General features: G+C 43.1%; 1 protein-coding gene across 1 annotated transcript in view; it reads right to left on the bottom strand.

Moving 5' to 3' along the window:
- COL16A1 (collagen type XVI alpha 1 chain) overlaps positions 1-23,576 on the bottom strand; it is a 286,423-nt gene that overhangs the window by 246,135 nt on the left and 16,712 nt on the right. The gene's annotated exons all lie outside the window — the stretch shown is intronic.

Raw genomic sequence — 23,576 nt, forward strand, 5'->3', positions numbered from 1 at the left:
CTGCCTCCCAGTAATTTACCTCCTTGCAGCAAGCAGCAAGAAGAAACAGCTTGTTTCAGCTTCAGCACAGCCTAATTAGCACAAGTTGATTGGATCGGCCTCCCGACTCTCAGCTGTTTTGCTCTCAGCTGTAGCTGTTTTGCATGGACCTCTGCTGCTTGCTGCAATGAGGCTAAATTGCTGAGAGGCAGAGGCAGATTTCTTTTTCTTGTTTTCCTCATCAAAAAAGGAAGGTGCGTCTTATAGTCCAGAGTGTCTTACATTCCGAAAAATACAGTAATTAACAGCCAGAACATACTCCTCCTCCTGGGTTGAAATCCCTATTTTTCACCTCTGTCTCTGGAGGAATAAATATAAGAACTACCATAATGGGTATAAGATGGATGCAACAGTAGATCAGCCCTTTTCTTCTTTTAGCAATTTCTGCTACCCTTTCAAAGTTCTGACTCTCCACTTATTTGTCTCTGCATTTTTACGGAAAGCTATTTCAGACTCAGATTTTATCAAAGTATTGAAATGCTACAAATGGCAAAGAACAAAATACAGAATGGAGGATATTTCATTTGGCAGAAACATAGCTCTGTGGCAGTTACTTACAGGTGCAATTTTGTTAAAATCTAGGTTGGTCCCTCACCAGTTTCCAAATGAGACAACTATCATCTATCTCCTTTGTGAATATGCTTATGAGGATCACAAAGGTGGAACAATTTGCACCCAAAACTTCACAATTATTGTAAGAGGCAAGACAATTCTGCCCTACAGATAATCTTCAATTTATGACCACAATTGGAACCGGAGCTTCCATCTCTAAGTGATGAACTTGTTAAGTAAGTCGTGATTGATTTTACAATATTTTTGCCTCAGTTGTTAAGCAAATCAAATGGTCATTAAGCAAACCTGGCTTCTGCCTTGACATTGTGTTCGTTGGAACCCTAGGACGGTTGCAACTGATGATCATGGGATTCTGGGTCACTGCGACCTGCTGTAAATATAGGCCAGTTGCCAAGAACCCAACTTTTAATCATGTGACTACGGGGATGCTATGATGGTCATAAGTAAAAGGGCTAATCGTAAGTCCCTTTTTGAAATGACATTGTAAGTTTGAACAGTCATTAAATGAATGGTCATAGCTTGAGGACTACCTAGATATTCAGTAAGCCACCTTGAGTCACCATGGGCAAATAGGTGGCAATATACATTTAATAAATAAATAAATAAAATAGCTCGGAAGCAAACAATGTGCCCAAGGGCAATGCTGATGTTCCTTAGGGTTGACTGTTTGACTGTTGACTGTTTCCCTATGACTATCATTAAGTGTTGTACTTTATGATTCTTGACGAATGTATCTTTTTCTTTTATGTATACCAAGAGCGTATGCACCAAGAAAAATTCCTTGTGTGTCCAATCACACTTGGCCAATAGAATAGAATAGAATAGAATTTTTTTTATTGGCCAAGTGTGTTTGGACACACAAGGAATTTGTCTTGGTGCATACGCTCTCAGTGTACATAAAAGCAAAGATACGTTCATCAAGAATCATAAGGTACAACACTTAATGATAGTCATAGGGTACAAATAAGCAATCAGGAAACAATATCAATATAAATCGTAAGGATACCAGCAACAAGGTTACAGTCATACAGTCATAAGTGGAAGGAGATGGGTGGTGGGAATGATGAGAAGATTAATAGAAGATTATTCTATTATTCTCTGCTCAAAACCAAAAAAGGCATTTCATGTCAAAACCAGCAAATTAAGAGCTTCTTCTTCTTTCAACACTTGGAATGCTGAACTGAATGTTTTTCAGCTCTGGGTTCTTAGCATGTGAAATGGTGATGCCGAATACCATTGTTATTTTGAGGGGTTTAGTGACATATTTTGATTTCTCTTTCATTTTACGAAATCTATAGAAGTTGAAAGCTCATTCTGAACTAATATGTTTGTTTGGGGTTCCCCTCCCCCTCTTGTTTATTGAATAAAGGAGAAGGAGAGGGGAATCTTTATGTAGCTTCAAATCTTTTGCTTCTGTGAAAGTCTGATTCCCGTTCCAGAGTCATGTGCCACCAGTCAAGATCAGCTCTTGCAGTCTCCTGACCATAGCAAGACCATGAAGTCACGATACCAGATTTTTATACAAATTTTGCGGTGTGTTAAGGAATTCGCAGAGTAACCCTTGAATAGCAAGGGTGTGCACATGAAAGCGATTGAGAGTATATACGAATAAACACAGTCAACACACAGATACACTGAGTTGTGTTTACTTTCAGGAAATAGTAAGGCACAGTCCAGGTCATACACATATAAAGCAGGAGATAGCAAAATTACAGTCCAGGGATAATCCAATAACAAAGTCTTCTTACCAGTCGTCGTAGTCATTCACAGTAAACAGTTCTTCCGAATTTGCAAACAGTAGCATACAGAGATATCAGATAGCAAAGAGAAACAAACCATGTTTCTAGCTCCCTCTTAAGGGGATTGGCTACAGAGCTAACCAATCAAGACACAGTATGATGCAATACAGCAGTCTGAAAGCTATATTGATGGTTTATATATTGCCAACCCAACAATACTCATTTCCTAACACGATGATTGTTGTTTCTGGGGAGCTTCTGCATAGACCCTAGTGCTGGATACTGTGGAAATTGGCCACCCAATGGGGCATTTCTGCTATTGTTATTAAAGAGCTCCTGACAACTTGTAAGAGCTTTGGGTATCATCTTGCTTGGTATGTATGCTTATCTTTGCTTTTAAATCTGTTTGCTTGAGCTAACAACTACACATACAATCTTTTTACTATCTAGAGTGTTGATTATGTCTGGATCCAAAAGAATCAACCTGGTGACTGCCCTTAAACTTGATAAAATAGCATGCCATCCAAGGCTTGGGTGCAGAATGTCACAGGATCCCTTGCAGAGTTGTGATTTAACAACAGGCCCTTAGCATAAATATATATTTTATTCACAAACTGTTGTGCTTCTTAGGTTTGCTCTCTTTTGCTTGCCTCTTGACTGGAACTGCTATATAGGAGCTAGAAAAATAAATGCAGCAAAAGGAACATTTGCTGCATGCCAGATCTGGTAGCTCCACTATTGATGGAGTTCTCGTGGTCTACTGCTAATGTTCTTAATGATGACTTGGTAGCGAAGTTGATGCTGTGGGACACAGAACACAACCCAATTTCCTGCTTTAACTGTAAATCTCTCTCAAATAAAGTCTTTCAGTGGGAGGGAGAGGTGGGGAAATGACATACAGCTTGAATCATTAAGCCTTTGCTCATGTTCCTGTGTCTCATTGTAAGCTCTAAAAGAAAAGAAAACAAAACAAAACAAAAAAATAGATGTTTTCTCCAAGGAAGGATGTGTGGACTACAAGATCCCAAGAGTGTGCCTCCTAATTACCAGTTATGACCAGTTGCTATCATGGTTCAGCCACAGAACATTTTTGCAAAGGACCTTGCAGCTGCTGATAAATGGTCCCCGGGGAGCCCTTTAGAGGCATCCAAGACTGCAGCCCCAGCTCTTTCGCTTCCAGCCAAGTCCATTAAAAAAAGCAAATAGGCTTCAATTATGAGGCTGAGGAGGGGCATGGCAGAGATGTTGTCAGCTTAGCCTAGCCCAGGGTTGCTCAACCTTGGCAGTGTTAAGATGTGTGGACAACTCCCAGAATTCCCCAGGCAATTGGGGAGTTGAAGTCCACACATCTTAACATTGCCAAGGTTGAGAAAAGTCTTCCAGGTACTATGGTTGAGACGTCCCAGAGAAGATGCCAGATAAATGGAGATGGGCAAATGACTTTCATTTTTCTTTAAAAAGGGGAGGTAAGGAAGACTTGGATCTTGTAAATGGATTGTATACTTCAATGTTTGACTGGGGAAATCTAGGAATTGAAGTCCATATATCTTAAACTTGCCAAGGTTGAGAAACACTGTTCTAGAGCAGAGGTCTTCAAACTTGGCCGCTTTAAGACTTGTGGACTTCAACTCCTAGAATTCTCCAGCCAGCATAGCTGGCTGGAGAATTCTGGGAGTTGAAGTCCACAAGTCTTAAAGCGGCCAAGTTTGAAGACCTCTGTCCTAGAGATTTGAACAAAACAAAGTCCTTCAGTGTTCTAGGATGCAATTAATCTGGCCAGGAGATTTAAACTTAATCACAATTCAGCTCTCCCCTGCATACATTTCTCCCAAGCCTCAATCTTTCTTGTTCATACCACTCTTCAGTTTCCAGGAGGAACCCATACTTTTTTATGTTGGAGAAGACTGAACCAAACCATAGGTTGAGTGCCTTTATTTTCTTTTCTTGTTTGCATTTTCTTTTCTTAACTGGGAAAAGTTATCACTTCCCAGCTGATAAACTGGTTTTTTTTCCCCCTTTTCTTTTGAACATCTGGTCTGGGAATTCTGGGAGTGGAAGTCCATGCATCTTAAAATTGCCATGGTTGAGAAGCACTAGGCCAAGTGTCTGCAACCTTAAAGAGCCATTTGGACCCATTTCCCACAGAAAAGAAAACACCAGGAGCCACAAAACCCTTCCTGTGCCTGACTATTTCTTGAGTGGCCACAAAACTAGCATACATAGTTGAATTAAACGTTCTATTTTCTTCTGAAAGTTTTCTTTTCTTGGATTTAACCATGGTTGGCCTACCCAGGGTTGAAAAGCTCAATAAATCATGTGCCGGCGGGTGTCTCACATTGGCGGTTGTGACACATATTTTGAGTGACAGGAAGCCTTAGCAGAGGGGTGAAAGAGCCACATGTGGCTCCAGAGCTGCAGGTTGCTGACCCCTGCACTAGGCTATGAGATTCTCTTGACTAGACCAGTTAATTATTTGTATACTTCAGGAGAAACTGAGCAGCTTCAGATAGGAGCATTATGTTGCCATCAAAAGCTGGCCTGAAACAAACATCTAAGGATTTGAAGATTCCTCCTTATGCAAAATAGTTGAAGAAATGTATGCATCTCCAGACAAGACAAAAACGTAATAAATGAATAAACAAACACACAGGCAAGCTGTTAGAGATCATCAACGTTCCCATGGAAATAACCACATTTTCAATAAATTAAAAAAAACAATGCAAGAAACTGTCAGAGTAAACACATTGCTCATGGAGGACCTGAAGTTATTGCTGTTGCAAGGAACAAAGAAAGGTCTTGGGTTGTGTTAAGATGAGGTTTCCGGCAATTCCCAGAAAACCTTAAAATATTTCAGAGCAGGAAGAATTTCTGAGCAGGAGAAATATATAGAGGAGGATCAGGAAATCAGGAGGGCTCCAAAAAAAGTCCACATAGTATGCAATCAAAGCCCCATCCTTTGCACGGTTATTGTCATCATTTGGACTACTGTACATTTACTTTTTGGAACTTTTCCAAAAAGATGAGAAGAGAAACTGTGTTGGGGCCAGGAATGATAATTAAGGTCAGTGTTCTGTGGCACTCTGCCCCGTTTGGCATATAATGCTGTCCACTTTATGATGTCACCTGAACACGCTGTTCTGTAGCAACCACTTCATTTTATTTAGTAGATTTTTTTATCTTGCCTTTATTATTTTATAAGTAACCCAAACACTTACCTAATACTCCTCCCTCCTCCTGTTTTCCCCTGTAGGAAGTTAGCACCCACCCCTTTCCTAGAAGAATGAAATATTTTAGGAAATATTAAAAAGGCAGAAAATTATGTTCCCGTGGATGAGAAATGGAGAAGCATATTTTAAAAATGAAGCAGCTCCCACCTTCTTGTCCCCCACACCCTTTGTCAATGGGCCAGGGGCAGAAACTCAATTCCCTCCCATCTTTGTCAATGGACCATCATCTGCAACACAATAGGACTCATCTAGCAACAGAAACTCACCACATGGCACCTGGGAAGATTACATCAGCCAGCAAGGCTAGCTAGCTAAGACCCCCACCCCTGGGAGTCTGACAACCAATCAGGATACTCTTTTGGGGCCCCAGGAAGTTCAAAGCCAGAGAGGGCATAAAACCCGGGGACTCACAGCATCTCCTCTCCTTTCTGTTCAGGAACTCAAACCATGTGATCCTGTCCACCATTAAACCATCTTTCCAAGCAGTCTCCATGTTTCCAGTGTCTTTTTCCCCACTTGGAGCTGAACCCAGAGGATATTTCTTCCTACAGCCCACAACAACCACCACCCTGTGAGATGGATTGGGCTGAGAGTGAGTGACTGGCTCAAGGTCCCCCAGCTGGCTTTCATGCCTAAGGAAGGACTAGAACTCACCACCTCTTGATAATTGGCCCAAAGTCACCCAGCCAGATTTCATGTCTAAGGTGGGTCTAGAACTCACAACTTCCTGGTTTCTGCTCCAGCAACTTAACCACTACATCAATCTTATTTTGCGTCCCTATTCTATTAAAGCAGGGGTTATGTGCTGTACTAAAAGGGATTAAAATGGGAGCCCCTTTCATAGAGTGACATATGGGAGTTGGCTTTAATGGGGTAGCTTTTATCTCTGGGATAGCTATTTCTGGGGTGCAATTTCTGACATCTCTTCCTCCCCTGTTTAATTTTTCCATCTTATCTCCTACCAAGCTGAATCCACGTGCTGCTTTGGTGACTATTTCCATGTCCAGCAAAACCATAAAGTTCCAGAATTTTATGGGAAATACGAAGAATGACAAACTTGTGGTACTAATGCATGCCTATTCAAAATGCTGCCAGTTTTGGGTCCTGAGCGAGGAGGGGATGTAAATTAAAGTAGACAGAGAAAAAAAAAAAACACAAAATGATGGAATATCACATCACAAAAGACATACCGTATTTTTCAGACTATAAGACGCACCGGTGTATAAGACGCACCAAGATTTTGAAGAGGTAAGTAAGAAAAAAAACATTTTTGCCCTCCCTGGCCTTCAGGAACACTCTGCAGGTCTCCCAAACCCTCTGCGTGAAAAATGGGCCATTTTTCAGCCGTTTTTGCAAAAAATGAGGCACACAGAGGGTTTGGGAGGCCTGCAGAGTGCTCCCGGGGGCTGGGAGAGGGCAAAAATGCCCCCATTTTGGTAAAAAACGGGCCTGTTTTTCACAAAAATGGAACGAGCAGGGTAGGGCTTTGGGAGGCCAAAAATGCCTGTTTTCGGTGTATAAGATGCACCAACATTTCCTCCCCTTTTAGGGGAGAAAAAGGTGCGTCTTCTACTCTGAAAAATATGGTAGCTGCTTTCTCCATTATAAAATACAAAGCCGCATTGAAATGTAAGAATGCGGGACTGTAACTCTGAAAGCAAGGATGAATGGGAAAGGAGCATCATTTCTCAACAAATAAAATGTTTTCTGCATTCTGGCCTACCAGATGTATCTGGGAGGTTTGCATACTAGACAGGAAGAATACAGCTCTCTTCAGATTTTTCTTCCTCCCTAGCAACTGCTGCCTTACATACAACTGAAGGGCAGCAAGCGTGATGCCTGAAATTCAGAGACTGGTTTAAAACAACAGGCAAAATTTAAGGTTGGGAGCATCTAGTTCATTGCAATTATTTCCTTTTGTCTCTTGTCTTTAGGAAGACGTCCTTGAATTTTCCAGCAGCTCATGATTAAGCAAACACATTGCTAGATATATAATAAGCCTAGATAGGAAGCTATTGTGCAGGGCTGGTTCCAGTGATGGTAATGTGGAACATCTGCAAAGGCGCATGATTTTCAGTGAGCATCGCTGATCAATAACATCTCTTGACCGGACTTTAAAAAGGAACTCCACAAGTATGAGAAGAGTAGGAGAAAAAAGTTGGGGTCACTTCTCTTGTCTCTTGTCTTCTCTGACCCAAATCCTGATTGGGACATAGAGGAGAAAAAGCCTAGAAACAGAAGGGAAGACGAGGAGATCCATGGAGGAAATCTTGCCGGATCAGAGTTCTGAGGGTTATCATTATAAGGAAGAGCCTCAATGCAACTCCCAACCACAGAAAAGTAGCAAGAAATAATCTGAATAAGGGACACAGTATAGATACATGTGGACTTCAACTCTTAAAATTCTGCAGCCAACATGTAAGCTGTACCATTCTGGGGGATTCTGGGAGTTGAAGTCCAGGTGTGTTGTGGCCCGGCAGCGGCCTGCGCAGATCATGGTTGATCCCGATGATGAGGAGGCTGGTGTGGTGTCAAGCCAGCAGCCTGCACAGCCGGCGCTCGCGTTGGACAGCGAGGAGGCTGAAGAGGATGTGGTGCCAGAGGCAGAGACTCAGCCAGGGCCTTCAGAACCTCCAGAGGCTCCTTCAAGTGGAGAGAGCGAAGTGGAGGAGCCTCTCCTCAATGCTTGAGCACGCAGGGCTGCCAAAAGGCAGGAGTGGCTACTCAGGAGGAGGAGGTCTACTCGAGAGTAGGGCTTGAGGATAATTGGCCACTCCCTTAGCCTATTTAAGTCACACTCAGCTAGTGCGTTCTTGCTGGAAATAACTTGTATTATTATCAGAGTATTTTGGTTTATCATATCTTGTTTTCTGGGCTGGTTGCCAACCTTTGCCAGACTTTGGTTTATTCTTGCTACTTAATAAATTTGGTAAGGACCGTTCGTGTGTGTCAATATCCTCAGGAATCCGGAGCTGGGGCAGAACAAGGTGTCTTAAAGTTGCCAAGGTTGAGAAACATTATTTTAAGTAACGTGATCAGGTCACAAGAGAAGATTTGTAGCAGAGCTTCGAAATGTCAATTGATTCGCCTGACTGGCAATGTTTGCTTCTTTCTCCCTGTCATATCTTCCTCGCTAAAACTCCTTTACCACACTTCCTTCATGAACACCTGAACAGATAACCAACACAATTGTTCCACAATGTTCACTTATTTCCACTCATTTATTTTATGCAAGCAAAAGATAACTGACTTTCTCATCTGTTGCATCCAAGGTATGGATTCTTAAGTAAATAATAAAAAGAAGACTCTGCAAAGGGAAGGACAATAAACCTTTATTATAAAAATCAATAAAGATGTAGCTGAAAGAACAACAAAGCAAAACATATCCAACTCTGTCAGGTCTTGGAAAGTGACCCTTTTCATGCTTGATTAAATTGAGGAGGGGCAGTTTTGCTTTGCTCCTTTGATCCCGGTCCATCAGTGTTTTCTCCCTATAGCAAGCATAGGCATTGCAACACCTGGACTCTTGTTGAGGATGATGATCTTATTCTTTTTCTTCTTGTTGTTATTTTAAAAATAGTCACTGGTGCAACACAAAGCAGTTAAGGGGGAGAAAACACAAACAGGGCAGCAAGTAAGAGGCGTCTGCTGTTTACAGCAATCTTTAGCCAATTAAAAAATAACAGGTCTGTAAGCAATGAAGGATGGAATGTCTGTTTTATAGTCTGCCAGCAAACAAAGAAGAGTTTCAGAGGACTGAATGGAGCACAAGAACTTATGTCCTAATACAGGGGACCTATTAGTCCATGACAGTGGTGAAATCCAATTTTTTTTTTACTACTGTTTCTGTGGGCGTGGCTTTGTGGGCATGGCAGGGGAAGGATACTGCAAAATCCCCATTCACCCCCACACTCCAGAGGAAGGATACTGCAAAATCTCCATTTCCACCCCATTCCAGGGGAAGGATACTGCAAAATCCCCATTCCCTTCCCACTCTGGGACCAGCCAGAGGTGGTATTTGCCGGTTCTTTGAACTACTCAAAATTTCCGCTACCGGTTCTCCAGAACCTGTCAGAATATGCTGAATTTCACCCCTGGTCCATGACAGCTAAAACATCAGGGGTTTGCTAGCACCTTTTCCAACTAGCCTTATCCCTAATTCTATTAAGGGTAGTAGCTCACAAAAGCTTTAATAAACTGAAGTAGTCAGAAAAGACATTACCAGACTCCTTGGACATCAGTTGTAGTAACAGGTAGGGCAGGGATAGCTACTACACCACTTTATAGGTTATCACCTATAAAGCCCTTCATAGCCTAGGCCTGGGATATTTGTCGGACTCCCTGCAGCCAGCAACAATCTCCAATCACCCGGTGTGTTCCCACAGACAGGGCCTCCTCAGGGTGCCGTCGGCCAGACAATGTCGGCCGGCGACCCCCAGGGTGAGTGCTTTCTCTGTGGGCGCACCCACCCTTCGGAACCAACTTCCTTTGGAGCTCCGGATGGCCCCTGACCTTCGCTCGTTCCGCCGTGATTTGAAGACCTGGTTATTTTGTAGCCTGGACTGATGGGGGGAGGTTTCTTAATAGATTTTAAATTGATTTTAAATTGTTTTAATTTGGACTTTTAATTTTATATTGTTTTAATGTGCAATTGTGCATTTTATTGTTGTGAGCCGCCCTGAGTCCATTGGAGTTAGGGTGGCATATAAATCACATTAAACTAAACTAAACTAAACTTTATAGCCATGTTTGACGCCAAAGTCTCAAGGACCAGGTTTCAGACACATAGAAAGTCCTGTCTAATTAACCAATGGAATTTCTCACCAGGATACTGTAGGTGGTAGTGATCAGATAAGTTTAGAAGGTAAGAATAATGGACTATGAGAATAGCCTTGAGGAATAAGAATACCAAATAACAGAGTGGGAAGGGACCTTCCAACCGGAACGACAAAAGAAAGCAAAAGTAATAGTAATAGGTGCCTTGGGTGCAATCCCAAAACAACTGGAGCACCATTTGAACATCAGCGGCATTGACAAAATGATCATCAAGTCAATTGCAAAAGGCAGCTTTACTTGGTACAGCTTACATCCTGCGACAATACCTCTAACACCGTCAAACATCCACATCTGGCTATCCCAGGTCCTTGGGAAGGACTTGATGGTGGACAAAAAAGCCAAATCCAGCCTGAACTTCTGGCAGAGTGTGCGACGAACCATAATAATAAGCATTCAATGTAACCCATACCAACAAAAGTTTTTGTTTTTTTTTCAAAGTTAAAGGGGTCTCGAAAGCAAAAATTTAATGCTGCTGTAGAGAATCGGAGAGATGATCTTGAGGGAAATAGACAAGAATCCTTACATAAGCGAAGAGGGCTGGACCATTCTTTAATTCCTGGAAAGCAGCTAGTCCTTGACTCACAATAGTTCATTTAGTGACCGTTCAAAGTTAAATGGCACTGAAAAGCGTGACTTATGACCATTTTTTTCACTTATGACTGCTTTAGCATCCCCATAGTCACATGATCAAAATTTGAACCAGTAAATGTAAAATTTGTTACTACTGGTTCTGTGGGTGTGGCTTGGTGTGTGTGTGGGGTAATATGACTGAGTGGGAGTAGCCAACTTTTTTTTTTTACTTTTTAAACCATTTTTTCTACAACCTCTTCAGCTGAAGATGTTGTAACAAAAATGCTTTTAAAAGCTTCTGGCAATCCCAGCTGAGTTGCCTGATCGACAGAAGCTTTTTTTTTTTTTAAAGCCTCTGATGATCCCAGCTGAGCCGTGTAATCATCAGAAGCTTTTTTTTTTTTACTTTTAAAAGCATTTTTTCAGCCAAAGAGGTTTTAGAAAAAATGCTTTTAAATTTTTTTTAAAAAGCCTCTGATGATTGCGCAGCTCAGCTGGGCAATGGGGGGGGGGGCAGGGATTTTTGCTACCGGTTCTCTGAACCACCCGCCTCCATCACTACCGGATCAGGCGATCCGGTCCAAACTGGGAGCATTTCACCCCTGATTTGACCCCTTGGCAACTGGCAACCTTCATCTCTGGAAATATGAGTATCCTGCACAGCGCTCTAAGAAGAATTCAGAAGGAACAGAAATGGGAGTAGCGGGCTCAGTTAGCCTTTTACAGAATGTGACATTATCAACCCATCAATTTCGGGTCTTGACTGGAGTCCTGATAAACGTGGTCTCTGTGTCTGACCAGACTGTGAGAGTACTCAGTCACAAAATTGAACAAAGTTGGACAAGATTTCTAACAGTAAAAAACTTTCATCTGTGTCCTCGAACAAACTTGGAAATTTATTGAGAAGACACAAGATGTGAAAAAGTTTTCTTCCACTGTGGATTTTACATTTCCAGAAAATGCAGTATTTACGATAGTTGCAGTGTCCTGGTATCACATGATCACTTTTTATGACCTTCTGACAAGCAAAGTCAGATTCACTTAACAACGGTTTTACTAACTTTAATAAATGAAATGATTCACTTAACGACTGTGGCAAGAAAGGCCGTAAAATGGGGCAAAATTCACTTAACAACTGTCTCACTTAGCAACAGAAACTTTGGGCAACAATTGTGGTCGTAAGTAGAGGACTGCCTGTATTCAGAATGGACTCATGCAAACACAAACCTGATTCACTGGAGCATAAGAAGGAGGGGAAGTAAACCAGTGGTGGGTTTCAAAATTTTTTACTACCAGTTCTGTGGGCGTGGCTTGGTGGGCGTGGCTTGGGCATGGCAAGGGAAGGATACTGTAAAATCCCCATTTCTTCCCGATTAGCTGGAAGTCGGGAGGCAGAGAATAGATGGGGGCGGGGCCAGTCAGAATTTTTACTACCGGTTCTCCGAACTACTCAAAATTTCCACTACCGGTTCTCCAGAATTGGTCCGAACCTGCTGAAACCCACCTCTGAAGTAAACCACAGTCTTTCAAGATTCTGTTATTATGTATCACAATGTTGTTTGATCTGGTCCACTCCAAGGGGGCAACTATCCTTTGCAGGACAAATAGGCAGGGAGGGTGCTATTGCTCTGTCTCTCCCTTTCCCTCAAATCTGGGGAAGCTGCTTGAACCCCCTTTTTAAATTCTGCATTATTCTTTCAACCGTTAGGGCTGAAAGTAGCGACTTTACTCTTAGTTAGTTTAAACTTTGACTGCTCGAATCAAAAGCCCATTCAGTCTAATCTACGGTTCAGTGTGCCGTAGGAGCAGAGGAAATGAGCTAATTCAAGAACCAAACTAAGTACATTGTTGTAACCTAGCTATTTAATTTAAAGCATTCCAGGCGAAGATCTGAATGTTCTCTTTTGTCACTAGGCAATCGTCAAAATGTTCCACAGCTGCCTTGGCTGTCCATTTTTCCATTAAGCCCCCAGGGATAATATTGTGAGGAAATCCCTCTTGTGGTATTTGTGCCACACTCCACAGGGAGTCGTGTCCTTGAAAAGTAGGTTAAGAACATCTCTTTCCCCCTGGAGAAGTTCAGAGCAACTATCTACTCCGTTTCTCTGCCTGGAAATTTGGGGGAGAACTTCAAAAGGCCATCTCTGCTGTGCAGCAAAGGGTCCAGATGGACTTTTTAATATGCAACGGCAGATGGTCCTTTGCAGCAATTTCACAAACTCTCCAGATAACACCTGTTTTCTCTACCCCACAGTCCCTGTTTTAGCATGCCTCCTCCTGCCTCTTATCTAAATGGGGATAATTCATTTAGATTGAAGCAAGTCACGACTGGCCTTTCAAATTTTGCGGGCAGAGAAAAAGGGGTGATTGAATTTTTTCCACATTGTTTTCAGAGGATGGGGAATTCTCCAACAATTTCTCCAACGTAGGAATCCCGCTTAGCAAGGACAGTTGCAGTGCCACTGAGGGGTGCTGGTGGTGATGGATTGGGGAATCTTAGAGGAAGTCCCCCTCCCATTGTCCTATTTGGGGAATGAATGGAAGGGCCCTGGCCAATTAAGAGACCATGGCAGGAGAGAAATCCAGCAGGTTCCGACAGGTTCTGGAGAACCGGTAGCGGAAATTTTGAGTAGTTTGGAGAACCGGCAAATAACACCTCTGGCTGGCCCCAGAGTGGGGTGGGAATGGAGATTTTGCAATACCCTTCCCCCAGGAGTGGGGAGGGAATGGGGATTTTGCAATATCCTTCCCCCAGGAGTGGGGAGGGAATGGGGATTTTGCAATATCCTTCCCCCAGGAATGGGGAGGGAATGGAGATTTTGCAGTATCCTTCCCCTGGAGTGCGGAGCAAATGGGGATTTTGCAGTATTCTTCCCCTCTCACGCCCACCAAGCCACGCCACGCCCACCAAGCCATGCCCACAGAATCAGTAGTGAACAAATTTGGATTTCACCACTGGACCATGGCAGTGCCCCTCCCCCTGCACACCTTTTGGCTATCAGGGGCTGGTTTCATGGAGAGAGGCTTTTTCATGGACCGCAAGGGGCGTGATTTCACATGCTGCCTGCATCCCACAGATGGGGCTTTCCTTGTTTGCGTGGCCTGATTTTGGCATGCTGTAGACGGGTGCCAGTCCAGGGACCGGGGGCTGGGGACCCTCGGATCATGATGTAGTAAAAGACAGGACATTCACACATGTTGCTTGGCTACCTTGATGTTAAAGCAGTACAAGAAGATTCCATTGCATGTATGTATGTATGTACGCACGCACGCATGCATTAAATGTCTATGCCACCAACTGCCCTACAAGGTGAGCAGCTTACAAATTATAGAAACAAGTGAAAAATAGTTACAAAGATTAAAATGAACCAACCTTAAGGTATTATTAAAAACTGCACTAAAACCCATGCCTAGAGCATTTGAGAAAATTGCAGGGGTCGGCACCCCTGAAGTGTGACGGATGAGCCTCACCTGGGAAAACCACCTTCATGATCATAGTATCTTCCCTGCCAGGTAAGTACAGGTAGTCCTCAATTTACAACAGTTCATTTAGTGACTGTTCAAAACTACAACAGCACTGAAAAAAAGTGACTGACAACTATTTTTCACACTTAATGACCGTTGCAGCATCCCCATGGTCGCGTGATCGAAATTCAGATGCTTGGCACCTGACTGATATTTATGACAAATGCTGCATCCGGGGGTCATGTGATCACCTTTTGCCACCTCCTGACAAGCAAAGCCAATGGGGAAGCCAGATTCACTTAACAACCGGGTTACTAACTTATCAACTGCAGCGATTCACTTAACAACTGTGGAAAGAAAGGTCATAAAATGGGGCAAAACTCACCTTACAAATGTCTCACGTAGGAACAGAAATGTTGGGCTCAATTGTGGTCGTATTTGGTGGATCTATTTGATCCATGAAAATTTATCTAGAATCCCCTTCTCAAAATCAAATGTCCAAAACGCAGATTTTCTTTCATCAGAATGAAATAAAGTCTAGTAAAAAGTCCAGTGAAAAGGAAAAGAGTCTAAATCAGCGTTTTTCCAGACTTGGCAACTTTCAAATGGGTGGACATCTTCTCTCAGAATTCTCTGGCCAGCATGCGGGGATGTGAAATCCACCCACCTGAAAATTGCCAAGTGTGAAAAACACTGGTCTGCATTAAAAACAAAACAAAACCTAAAAGCTTCAGTTTATAGAGAAGCAGGAGACAGGAGATCTTTGTCAATGATGCTAGCCATTTTTTCCTTGGGGCTTCACCCCTTCCGACATTGCTTCCTCCCACAGCTCCAGTATTATCAATTTTGCTTGTGTGTTGTTGCATAGATGCACTCTAGCTCATAACTCTCACCGTTTGGAGGCGAGAGGATGGGAAACTGTGTGAGATGGAGGAGGGCAGGATAAATATTGGGAAGATAAAGCATCCCTTTATGATTTAAGGCCTAGACACACACACACACAAAAACACAGCCAGATTTTCAGCAGCAAAATATGGAGCTGCCACGAAATGTACAGATATTGTATTGCAGATCTGACAGGAAGAACGAATGTGAGAAAAGATCTGGATACATTCAGTAAGGAGGGAGGGAGGGAGGCCAGGTGGCAAATGGCCAACCCAATTAAAAGAGTCTGGCAAAGCAAAACAAAATAAAAGCAAAAGTCACTATCTGAAGCTATAAGCGGAGCTATTAGGTCCTCCGTTCCATTCTCCCCAGCTCAGGGAAGCAATTGAGACGATCTCAAGACTTGCAGGAACCACGGATGTGCTTGGAATAAGTACATCTGCTGCTGAGCAAAGACAGATGCACAAATGAGCAACGATGTGCAAGGAAGCAGAACGGATTGCCTCCAAGTTCATCTCTGCTTGCTCTCCCCTTCGGAGGGCCTGGCCTGTTAATACTAGCTCAGCTCTGCTGGGCCTGTCTGGCTCAGGCCAGGGGGCAAAACTGCAGGAGATCAGAAGAGGATGTTAAGTTTTTTTTGGGTGGTGGTGGTGATGGTAGCATGGAGGATAACCACAGGAGAATGCAGATTAAGATCTTAAGATTAGGGTTCTGTTAAGGTGCCCTCCCAGTGGAGAATTTGCCCAGACATTTTGGGAAAATTGACACTTCCAAACCTTTGACAGACAGATTAACAGAGTTGGAAGGGACCTTATAGGTCATCTAGTCCAACCCCCCACTCAAGCAGGAGATCCTACACCATTTCTGACAAATGGCAGTCCAATCTTTTCTTGAAAGTCTCAAGGGATGAAGCTCCCACAACTTCCAAAGGCAACTTCTGTTCCATGGGTTAATTGTTCTCACTGTCGGAAAGTTCCTCCTCGTTTCTAGGTTGAATCTCTCTCTGGTTGGTTTCCATCCATTATTTCTTGTCTGGCCTTCAGGTGCTTTGGAAAACAGCTTGACCCTCTCCTCTCTGTGGCAACCCCTCAAGTATTGGAAGACAGCTATCATGTCTTCTCTAGTCTTTCTCTTCACTAGACTGGCCATGCCCAGTTCCTGTAACCATTCTTCATATGTTTTAGTCTCCAGTCCCTAATCATCTGTGTTCCTGTGGAACTACAATGCAGAAAACCCTTTAGGATACAATGAAACATTTGCAAACTGAGGAGGTGAGAAGTGTGGCCTGACAATTTCAGTGTTTTATCCCACAATGTCCCTAAATGCCAAGCTACCAAGCCAAGGAGTATTTGAGAACTATTGATAATTAGATCTGAAAGCCAACACTCCAGAAGATAGGCTCAAGATACAGAAGGATCTCAACAGACTGTCCCTTATCTAAAAATTCAATGGTGAGAAAAGTAAGGTTCTGTATTTTCTTGTAGGCAAGAAAAAAACAACAACACATGGGTACAGAATAGGTAGTATCTGACTCAATAGTTGTAACTGGGAGAGGGAAGGCAAGATTCTGCCACCAAATTGGTCTAAAATAGACTTCCTTAAATCAAACCCAGTTTCTGGTACTTCATGGGCATGTCAATAATATAGAAATGGCTTGCTACTGTCTTCTTCTCGCACTTTTTCTTAACTTCTTAACCCTGGGAAGAGGCAACACATTTGACCACAGTTGGGATGAGGTGTGTCCCCCCCCAAAGTAGGAGTCTGGAGCGTATAAAAGAGAAGCTGATCTTCGAAAGACATTATTATTTATTTTGGCCAGCAGGAGGCACGTGACACCTCGAAAATGTGGACCTGATAGGGATAACCTCTGTTACCTGTCTGCTCTGAGAGTTTAAGAAAAGGAAGATGGTTTATGAGCCTTCCACCAAGACATATACAGACAAAGGCATCGTTGGGTATTGTGTTGGGTGGCAGGCAGAAGACCAAAAAGGAACCACAACGATAGAGAGACTGGCCAGACCCCCACCCCACCCCCACTGAGCCTCTGAGCAAATTGTTTTCAAAGGTCATTATGCACATTAAGAGCATTCCTAGAACTCTGAGCACACTTCAGGGGCTGATTAATTGGGAGACTAGCACTTTCCCTGAAATGACTTCATGTGACTCTGGAGGAGCTTCAAGTTATGATGAAAGTTTGCTCAATATTTCAAATGTAGGAAGAGAGAGAAGGAAAGAAAGAGAAGAGGTGGAGGTAGTATGAGTAGAAGACATTGGGTCTTCTAAACATATAGAACATGGAATCATAGGGTTGGAAGAGACCTTGGAGGTCTTCTAGTCCAAGGCAGGAAATTTGATACATCTTGGTCAAATGATTGTCCTGTCTATTTTTGAAAACTGTGTCCAGTGATGGAACACTTACAACTCTGGGAAGAAAGCGGTTTCGTTGATTACCGTAATTGTTCTCACAGTCAGGAAATTTCTCCTTACTTCTAGGTTGGGTTTGTCCTTAACAAGCTTCCACCCATTACTTCTTGTCCTGCCCTCTGGTGCTTTGAAGAATGAGTTGACCCTCTCTTCTCTGTGAGAACCCCTCAAGTACTTAAAGACAACTAACTTGTCATCTCTAATCCTTCTGTTCAATAGGCTAGACTCAATAGGCTCCCTCAATCATTCATCATATGATTTAGCCTCTAGTCCTTTTATCATCTTGGTTGCTCTTCCCTACACACTTTTTAGAGACATAGCATCTATTTTTGTATTGTACTGACGTATCCCTCTCTAGCTGGATTTACACAGGGTGACAGGTAAAACCATGGCAGGTGCTTTTACTAATGTCTAAACTAGGCTAGTATTTTTTTAAAAAAATTGATTTATATGCCACCCTTCTCTGGAGACTCAGGGAGGCTCACAATGCGTTAAGCAATAGCCTTCATCCTTTTGTATATTTATACAAAGTCAGTTTATTGCCCCCACAATCTGGGTCGTCATTTTACCCACCTTAAAAAGGATGGAAGGCTGAGTCAACCTTGAGCCTGGTGAGATTTGAACTTGTAGTAATTGCAGGCAGCTGATGTTAATAACAGTGCTTTAGTCTGCTGCGCTACCCAGGGCTCCTTAGTATTAATGTTGGTTAGCTTCTGAAGATCAGCTTGGTACATGAACTCATTTGCTGGGTTTATTTTTTGGTGGCTGCAGGTGAGAACATCTCTCTGACCTAGTTTGGGCTTGGAAGCTAAGTGGGTCAGGCCAGGTCAATGCTTGGATGGGTAGCTTCCAGTGAATTGCAAGGCTGAAAACTCAACTGAGATATCAAAAGCAGTGGTGAAATTCAGCCAGTTCTATCTGGTTCGGGCAAACTGGTAGCACCGGCAGTGGGAGGTTCCACCCACCCGCCCGGACATCATCATGTCCCGTTTTTGACCGTCTGTGCATGCGCAAAAGGCTCTGTGCATGCATGGAGGCGGTGTGCGTGCTCATATTTGTGAACTGGTAGCGAAGGTAAGTGGATTTCACCCCTGATCAAAAGGCAATGTAGTAAATAACCACTGCCAGCCTGTTAAGCATTGTGGACAAGAAAATGAAATGAATATATTAATATATATTCATGCTGGCTGGGGAATTCTGGGAATTGAAGTCCACACATCATAAAGTCCCCAAGGTTGAGAAACACTGCATTATACATTTACAAGGTCTGAATCTCAAATTCAGCCTTTCTCGTTGCAAAACACAAGGCAGGCAGCCTTCCCCGTTAAGATACATCATCCTTCTTTAATATTGCCACAGCCTTTGGATTTTTTTACATTGCCCCTAGCACAAATTCACTGCTTGTGTTATGAACACCTGCCATGTGACCCTGTACCATTCCGAAGGAGCAGAATTGCACGCTCAGAGGCCTCCCAACAATAACGGGACAGCTCTAGACTTGATAGAACCATCTCCTTGTTAGGAAATGGAGTTGAGGATCAGATGGAATTGACAGCTGAGGTCACCACACTTTGGAGCCCAAGCGGGGTGCCGGCAGCCCCTGGCCAGTTTGCCAGCATCTCTCGCGGTGGCCTGCAGCAAACCGCCAGGAGCTGTTCAGGCCGCTATCTGTCAATGAGAAAGACTGCTGAGCTAGCAGCTCCAAGGAGCCTTCTTCCTGTCAATCAGAACTGGCAACAGATTAGTTCAGCAGCTGGCCAAGGTCTACATCAGAGGCAGGGAATCATTTTGTGGTTTGGAGGGTTTTGTTCTTAATTTTTTTTTCCTTCTGAGGGTTGCAGCAACGACGTCACCCAACTGGCAGGAGTTGAAACATTCAGCTCATTTCCAGGGCAGATCTGGGGTTTGATAAAGTTTTAAAGGAGCCCTTATTTTAATATAGGGGGTGGCAGTGCGGGGTGTTTGGAGTCACACCACTGAAAAATCATTATTATGCCACAGCTCCCTCATAACACAATCTTGAGTGCTCTGGGGTGATCCACATGTTTGCATCTGGTTTATATTATACAACCATGCCACAGAACCGGTAGTAAAAAAAAAAAATTGGATTTCACCACTGAGTCCAACCCCATGCCCCTGGCAGGAGATATTTACCCTTTGGTTTAAATGGTTGTCCCATCTCTTCTTAAAAACCTCCCCACAACTTTTGGAGGCAAGCCGGTCCACTGATTAATTGTTCTTACTATCAGATAATTTCTCCTTAATTCCAGGCTGGGTTTCAATTTACTTTGGGTTCTCTTTGAAAATTGCCTGAATATTCTTGGGGAATTGAGCTTCTTTGGAAGATGCATGGCACGCAAGTGTTGAAGTGTTCAGTTCAAGGGTTGGGCTACCAACCTTCATGGGAACTCTGGATTTCTCTTTTGCTGGAATGATTCATTGCAGGTTTTCCATTTTGGTCAGCTGAGCACAGGAGCAGAGAGAGGGAGATCTAGGCCCCAAGGTCAATTTGAGAAGATTGACTATCCGTGGTAAAGAAAAGGTGCTTTTCAAATACTCGGTGGCATTTTCTCTTTGGTTGTCTTTGTAGATTCGAGCATGGAGCTCCGTGGTTCACATATTTCTTTAATGACCTCCAGCACCTTCCTCTCCCTTTCTTTCTTATTTCAATTGGGTCCACATTTAGATTCCGTGCTTCCTTGGGGCAAGATCGTCTTGTTCCCATTTGTAGTTTTTAACAGTATTTTTATTTTATAGCCAATGACCAGCTTGCACTCTATAAAACACCACGAGTGCTAAGAGCTCTATATAATTGCATCCAGTCATTAAGCCATGATGAGCTCTATCCTAAATTAGGCCTAGTCCATCAATTCCACATGCTTCGGAAAAAAAATCAAAGCGGCTGAAACTCAATTCCCATTCTTTAGAGGGAGCAGGAAAGAAAACCATTTTTAATCCTTGATTTTAAGAAAACGTTAGTCTCCATCAAGTTGAGCTTGACTGCTAGACAATTACAGCAGGGAATTTGGGCAACAAGTGGAAAGGTTTGTCCCTGCCATAATCCAGAATATTTTTTTCTACTTTCAATCTATTCTATAGTCTGGATTCCTAGTGGAACCCAAAAAAGTAGTCAATCCTACTGCAACTGTCCTTGAAGTACATGATCCCATCTGCTCCTTTTCTTTAAACAGATTTCTGCTATGGTGATTTGTGGACCCCCTTTCTGTGTGATTTGATTTCCCAAGACCATTAAAGGGCAGGTTTGAGGCCCAAGGAAGCAACAATGACATGAGGAGTTACTTCCAATTAGTTTTTTTTTTTAATTTCTGCTTGCCTATAGACAGAATCTTGCCAGACTAAAGTACTTATCTGTACAACTACTACATATACCATGCAAACTGCTGGGGAGGGCCGGGGTTCACCTTCGCCCTTTTCCTGCATATCAAAGTTTCCAAACTTCTTTGTCTCTTTGCTCCTGGGAAGGAGCGCTTGTGTCAGGCATAAAGAATCAGGATCATTCATAAGGTTGTAGCATAGAAGATTTATTCAAGCCTATACACAAGAATCTGGACAAATAAAGTTCAACACTAAATTGCTGGCAGATAAGGGTCAATGGCATTCAGGAGGGGTTGGGTCTCTTGTGGCAATGCAAATAGAGTGGAGTGGAGTGGAGTGGAGTGGAATGGAATGGAATGGAATGGAATGGAATGGAATGGAATGGAATGGAATGGAATGGACTAGAATAGAATAGAATAGAATAGAATAGAATAGAATAGAATAGAATAGCAGAGTTGGAAGGGACCTTGGAGGTCTTCTAGTCCAACCCCTGCTTAGGCAGAAAACCCTACACCACTTCAGATTAATAGTTATCCAACATCATCTTAAAAATTTCCAGTGTTGGAGAGTTCACAACTTCTGCAGGCAAGTTGTTCCACTGATTAATTGTTCTTAATTAATTGATGACGTACTTAACTCCACCCTCCAGCTCTGCCTACTCTCCTCCTACACTCTTCTTCCTGCAACTCTGGACTATATCCGCATCAGGACAATTAAATAAGTCACTGCTAAGTGACCACTCCACTTCATCGTACTTGCTAAAATGAGTCTATTGCTGGTCCTAATTGAAACCACACCATCACAATAATTCTTGATCGTGCCAATGAGCAAAATATTAGCCTCTCAAAGTTGACAAAGTTAAGAAATAGTCATGGCAAGGATTCCATGAATGTTACTTTATTGTTGTAGGATATCTAAACTGGATCTTGGAAACCTGTCTGTCTCACCCTTTCACAAAATTCTGAATTCCTTTACTGGTACCTTCTTTTAATGACAGAAGCTTTGGAAGGACTGGGGCCCAGAGCCACAAGCTCCTCCCCCCCCCAAAAAAGCAGCAAAGATGCTGCTATTGTAACAAAAGGAGAGGAGAAAGAGAGCCGGTGCTAATGAGAGAGGGCAGAAGGTCCAGAATTTGGACCCAGAGATGCCAAGAGGAAACTGGCTCCTACAGGTAGTCCCTCAAGTTATGACTACAGTTGGGACCTGAATTGCAGATGTAACCCATGATGCTCATAAGTAAGGCACCTACATGACCGGACCTGATTTTAATGACCATTTTTATAGCCATCATAAAGTGACTGCTGCCAAAAGTCTGAATTCATTCTCCCAAATGCTTTTCCAGAAATTGGCAAAAAAACAAAAAACAACCAAACAGGAAACCAGCAAGAAATGTTGCAAATTATCAGCCTGGGACAACTATGGTGCAACCAAAAGTTATTGTGAGCTGGTTATTGAGCACCCAAAATGCAGCCCTGTGACCACAGGGAGTGGGCAACACATTTTACAACAGCCGGAAGTGCTTTATGGGCTGTATAACCAAGGCTGCCTAGGCTGGTTTTTTTTGTTTTTTGTTTAATTTGATTTATATGCCGCCCTTCTCCGGAGACTCAGGGCGGCTTACAATGTGCTCAGCAATAGCACATTGCTGAGCACATTTGTTTTAATTCCGAATGGTCATTAAATGATTGGTCATAAGTCAAGGACTACCTGTAGTTTTCTCCCTTCTAAATTCCCATCCAGTCAATTTTGGAATTTGCAAATACAGAGAGTTTAGATAAATGTTTCAGCTGCCCGTCATTCCATTTGTGCAGCTGGCATCTTAATAAATAGCAGAGCTCTGCTTTCATTCATTTAAAGCCAAACATTTTTCCAAGGAAGTTCCTGGCTTCAGTTTTGTATCTGCCTGTAAGTGTACGTGTGCATGTTCATGTATAAACTGGTACAATGGCCTGCAGCAATATAAGAGAGACACCCATCTGAATTTAAGCTGCATTTAAGATGTGCAAAGGCGAATACCCACCAAATGCCAAGAAAGCAGCCTTTATCAGGGATCTGAACTGCACTGACACTGATTTTACTCATTAATAGTAGCTGTTGTGGTCCGCCAGCAGCCTGCAGAGCTGGCAGCGGAGTCGGACAGTGAGGAGGCTGGGGAGGACAATGGGCCAGTCCTGGACTCAGGAGAAGGCCCAGATGAGGGCTCTGCGTCGGAGGCAGAGATGGGGCCAGGGCCATCTGGGAGCGATGCGCAGACTCCGGAGCCTCCAGAAGCAGACAGCAGAGAGGCAGAGGAACAGGAGGAGCCTGCTCCTAGTGCACGCATGCTAAGAGCTGCCATAAGGCAAGAGCAGCTAAAGCAAAAGGGACAACTCGGGAGTAAGGCCAGGAGATGATTGGCTCCTCCCATAAGGCTTAAAAGAGCAGCAACAGTTCTTGGGATCTTTGTAGGAAAACAACGTTGCTACATTTGTTTCTTGTCGAT

The sequence above is a fragment of the Pituophis catenifer genome, unplaced genomic scaffold, assembly GCF_029215685.1.
Source record: "Pituophis catenifer annectens isolate HBS135680 unplaced genomic scaffold, rPitCat1.0.hap2 SCAF_9, whole genome shotgun sequence".
In the NCBI taxonomy this organism is placed as follows: Eukaryota; Metazoa; Chordata; class Lepidosauria; order Squamata; family Colubridae; genus Pituophis; species Pituophis catenifer.